The 5,244-nt window shown below is 46.1% G+C and overlaps 1 protein-coding gene across 3 annotated transcripts in view; it reads left to right on the top strand.

The window, feature by feature from the left end:
- The window catches only part of ACO2 (aconitase 2), a 66,477-nt gene that overhangs the window by 7,169 nt on the left and 54,064 nt on the right, over positions 1-5,244 (top strand). The gene's annotated exons all lie outside the window — the stretch shown is intronic.

Raw genomic sequence — 5,244 nt, 5'->3', positions numbered from 1 at the left:
TTTTTTTTTTTGAGTTGGAGTCTTACTCTGTCACTCAGACTGGAGTGCAGTGGCTGCTCCCGGCCACTGCAGCCTCAACCTGCTGGGCTCTGGTGATCCTTCCACCTCAGCCTTCCAAGTAGCTGGAACTACATACAAGGTGCGCGCTACCACGCCCAGCTAATTTGTGATTTATTGAAGAGATGAGGTCTCACCAAGTTGCCCAGGCAGGTCTCGAACCCGCGGGCTCAGGCAATCCACTCACCTCGGCCTCCCAAAGTGCTGGGATTGCAGGCTGAACTACCCAGCCCGGCCGAAAAGTTCTTTAAACTCTGTTTAATGTGCTAAAGGAAATTGTGAATCGTTTCTGATATTATTTTAGGAATAGGTCCTTTCTAACATTGAGAGTAGGGACAGACTTTTCTTTCTGGTTGTTCCAGAATGAACATATAGAAGTTCTTTATTTTGAAGGTTCTGAAAAGCTGGGAACATGGTTTCTTGGGTTCATTCTGCAAAGTCTGAGCCAGAGGAAAGGGCACCAGCTTTGGAGCCAGACCTGTAATTTGACCTTGCTGTGTGATTCTGGGGGAAAAAAAGTGAACATTCTAGAGCCTCGGTTTTCTCATCTGTAAAATAGGTACCGTATCTTCTGCCTCACATGGTAGTTGTGTTTATAAAGTACTTGGGGGCAAATCTGGTGCAGAATATGGGCACTAGGCAAATGTTAGTCTCTATCTACGGCCTCCATCACCCCAGCATTTATCCTTATCTCATACATTTAACAAAGATCAATTCTAGGAAAATTGCTTGTTCCTCCCAAAACCTCCCTAGTTGGCAGATATATAGTAGTTGTTTAAGTTTTGTTACTATTCTAAGAGAGTTGGGAAAGAGACAGAAATGAATCTGCTGGTTCCTTGTTTTTTATTCTCTAAGTTGAAGGGCAACATTGGGGAAGTGAGCGTTAGAATTACATCGCCGTATTTTATCATTAAATATTCAAGTTCTGACCCTTGGTGAATTTAGGCCCAGTGGATATTTCTGTTTTCACCCTGCAGAGATTGAGACAGTTTCTGACTGGGAGCTTTAATTCTGTGGGCATTTGTAGGAGGTTCCAAAGAGATAACAGGATTTCTGGACGGCCCCCACACCTCTGTGCCCTTATAGATGGGCTCCTTCATCCTCTGCTGGCCATCTGTGTTGTTATTTATAAGCATTCACCATGTCGTGGCTGTGTTCCTGAGAGAGTTACAGAGCTGATTTAAGACAAGCTCAAGCACCCTGCCTATGGAAGAGCTTATATGCTGGTGGGGAAGAAGTCGCTTAAATAACCATAATACATCGGGCTGAAGCAAGTAGTAGGTAGCATAGTGGCACTATACTGCTTGACTTTGGCATCACACTCAGCTTGTGCGTCAGGGCACCACTAATACTCCGTTACCTGATAACAGGGCTAAGTTGAAAGTGTACTATTGTTTGATAGTACTTCTGCCAGATAGTAAGATTAGAAACAGACAAGAAAATGGGAAATGAGATATTTTTGAAAAGCCACATTTACTCTCTGGTTTTTAATACTTACTTTTATGCATATGACTATTGATGGTGCATAAGAGGGGTGTGCTGGATGGGACTAAATACAGACTCAACATCCATCCTGGAACATGGTGTTGGTCTGGTATGCCTGCTGCCATGGTTGATGATAGAAATGCCCACCCAGGTCTGGAGGAACAGAGAACCATGTTGGCTGCCATATGTTGAGCATTCAGGCCCGCTGCGCCATTCACAGAACTAGGTCTTGTTTTACATGTTGCCTCATTTGTCCTTCACAACAACCCTAGGAAATAGGTATTAGTAGCCTGTTTTCACAGTGATGAAACTGAGGCCCAGAGAGGTTAAAGAGCTCATCTGAGGTCACTGATAGCATGTAACAGAGTCACATTTGAATGCAGATTTAACTGCATAACCCAGGCCTTTTACCACTCGCCAAACTATTTCCCCAGAGTACCCCCTTAGGGGTAAGGGAGTAGAACTAGATCTCTGTAGAGTAGGCTAGATATGGTGGACACAGTTCAGTAGGCTCTGTGCCTGTCTGGGTGTATGTCACATTGGGACTGTGATTGTCTCCTGCCCTAAATACCAGTGAGGCTGGCAGGGTGGACTCTAGAGGTGTGGGTCTTACAGAGGAAGCTTTATTCTTTGACTGAGCTTTGAGTCAGCCTCACAGACTGCCTATTGAGCTTGCAGAAGTTTCCCTTCTCGAGTGTGTAGGTGCAGAGCCGCTGCCCATGGAGCTAGAGCAAGGCTCAGAATTTGTATGCAGTTCACAGTATCCCTGGAGTTTCTGCAACTGATGCAGGCAGCAAAAGAGAATTAGTCAGATGAGTGAATTTATCAGCCTATTCCTTAGCAGAACCCCCTACTGCCTCTGGTGCCCACTTAGAGGCTGTGACTTAGAGAGACAAGACTCCTTGCTTCCTTTCCAAGTCTCTGAAAAGGACTGCATCACTTTTGTTCTTGCCGGTTGCATAGCAACGAAGCTAGCTGGTTGCCTGCTGGCAGGAGGGAATTGTTTAGCTTTGGATTCTTAGGAGAGGTGCCAGGCATCTCCTACCAGGAGTGGGAGAAAATTGTTAGAAGCCCAGCAGCAGAGGTATGGGAAGATGCTTCTCCTTGGGAGGGTGTCGACTGACATGGATTTCTGTGTTGCCCGGTTAAAACAGAGCCTGCTTGAGGCTTCCCTGCCAGGAAGGGGCTAGGCAGTTAGTTGCTAAGAGATGTGAACCTAAAGGCTGCTGAGAGTCCTGGTCAGAAGAACCAGGGATCTGACCATGCGAGACCCTGAAGGCATCCTTCTGGTGAAATGGGCTGCCTAATAGGGCAGTGAGCTTCCTACCACCGGAACCTTCCTAGATTGGGTGACCCATGTTAGGCATTCAGGTGCAGAATGAGTGGATAGAAGAGATCTCTTTGGTTCCATTGCAGTTCTGAGATGTGCTGTCTTGGTGCTTGGGAGCACTCAGGCCACTGTGCCAGTCACAAAACTAGGTCTTGTTTTACATGTTGCCTCATTTGTCCTTCACAACAACCCTAAGAAGTTGTTATTAGTAGCCTGTTTTCACAGTGATGTAACTGAGGCCCAGAGAGGTTAAACAGCTTATCTGAGGCCACAGACAGCATGTAGCAGCAGAACCACATTTGAATGCACGTATGACTGCAGAACCCAGGCCTTTGACCACTCAGCCAGACTATTTTCCCAGAGTACCCTCTTGGGGGTAGGGGATAGAACTAAAAACTAAGAACTCAGGCTCTGCTGTGGGGCTCTGGTTTTTGATGGCTGGGAAGGGAGAAGTAGAGGACACAGTGGGAACACAGCTGCCTATGGTTCTTCAGTGTGCAGACAGGCCGTGTGTTGGTGGCAGCATCTCATTCTTCCCAGAGAACTGAGTAATAGCAGCTTTCATTTACTGAATGCCTGCCAGAAACCCAACTCCCGAGCGCTATGTTTTTCATATATTTTTTTCCTTACAAAATGCAATATATTCAGAAAAGCTCTTTTTCCTTCTCTCTATCCCAGTCCCTAGGGGCAACCGCTGATAGGAATTTTGTGTTTGTCATTCTGGACTTTTATACCTGTATTTATAAACCATACATTCTTTCTAGTCATCACAAAGTCTTTGTTGTTTGGTTGGTTTTTTTTACCTCCATGTTAAAAAAGAGGAAATTGAGGTTCCGAAGTGAAGAATCTTTTTTTTTTTTTGAGTCGGGAGTCTCACTCTGTTGTCCAGCTGCAGTGCAGTGACATGCTCATGGCCACCACAGCCTCGACCTGCTGGGCTCAGATGATTCTTCTGCTTCAGCCTTCCAAGTAGCTGGAACTACAGGTGTGCACCACTATGCCCACCTAATTTTTTTTGTGGGGGGCCATGTGGGTGCCTGGGATGCAATCTGATGCCGCATGAGAGATGCAAAGAATTAAAGAATTACACAGAAGTTAGATTAGAAAATATAGTTTATTTAAAAGTAAATTAGAGAGAGAAAGAGAAGATTCACCTCCCCAAGGTGGAGGAGGGGGCCAAAGCCAGGAAGCATGGTGACAGCCATAGCTCAAAGAGCACATGGCCACCCCAGAGTCTAGCAAGCCAATGGCCTAATTTTTTGATTTATTGTAGAGAAGAGGTCTTGCCAAGTTGTCCAGGCTGATCTTGAACCCTTGGACTCAGGTAATCCTCTCACCTCAGCCTCCCAAAGTGCTGGGATTACAGGCTTGAGCCACTGTGCCCACCTGGTAAAGAATCTTATCTGAGATTCCATAGTTAGGAAGTGAGATTCTAAGCCAGATCTTCAAGCCCTAGAGTGGATGCTGTTTCTGTGACTTGGCACTTTTGTCTTGGAGTATTTCCACAATGGCATTTTGACAGATGCCTGATGACTTCTCTGTCACTTGTTGAAGTAACTGCCTCAAGACACCCAGCCTCCTCCAGGAGCCTAAACTGTTTGAGCAGCTCAGCACCTTCAGCTCCTTGGCTTGCTCTGCATGCTGGTGCCACGGACATGTGGTTCTCAACATGCAGTGCTGGTGTGACTAGAGTCCTGCCCAAGAATATGTCAATCCCTTTGGACAGGACTGTTCTCTAGTTTCAAGTGGTCCCAAGGGAAGGCCCCTAGCCTCCTTTGGGAAGGGAGGGCAGCATGTCTGACCTTGGTCAAGTGGGGGGAGGGCAGAGTTCTGAGTGGTTGTGCCTGTGACATGTCATGGGATGGATCCTTTTCCCATATGTCTTAGCTCTGTGAGCTGGCACTGGTGGCTCACCATGGCCTCTGCCAGAGGCACTGACAACTTGAGTTTGAAAGCACAGTGAAGGAGATGTGTTCACATCATGACTGTCTTCATCCATCTCATCAGAGTATTTCTTGAACTTCTGCTGTGTGTCTCTATGTGTCAGACATTGTTCTAGATGCTGGGAATATGGTAATGTCTGTGTGTCAGACATTGTCCTAGATTCTGAGTATATTGTAGTGACCAGAATGGACAATTTTTTGTCCTCATGGAGCTTATGTTTTAGTGGCGTTACTTTCCCATTTCTGGGTCTCTGTCCTCTCATCTAAACAAGGGACAAGATGACATATAGTAATTGAACTTGACACAAGTATAAGGAAGGTGACATAAGATGGCTTTTTGTTTTGCTTTGTTTTCTGGGTTTTTTTGAGTTGGAGTCTCACTCTGTTGCCCAGGCTGGACTGCAGTGGCATACTCACGGCCACTGCAGC

This window comes from Carlito syrichta, unplaced genomic scaffold (genome assembly GCF_000164805.1).
Source record: "Carlito syrichta isolate Samal-C Ts95f unplaced genomic scaffold, Tarsius_syrichta-2.0.1 Scaffold123387, whole genome shotgun sequence".
Classification (NCBI taxonomy): Eukaryota; Metazoa; Chordata; class Mammalia; order Primates; family Tarsiidae; genus Carlito; species Carlito syrichta.
Note: the sequence above shows the minus strand (reverse complement) of the source record. Positions and strands in the feature narration are given on the sequence as shown.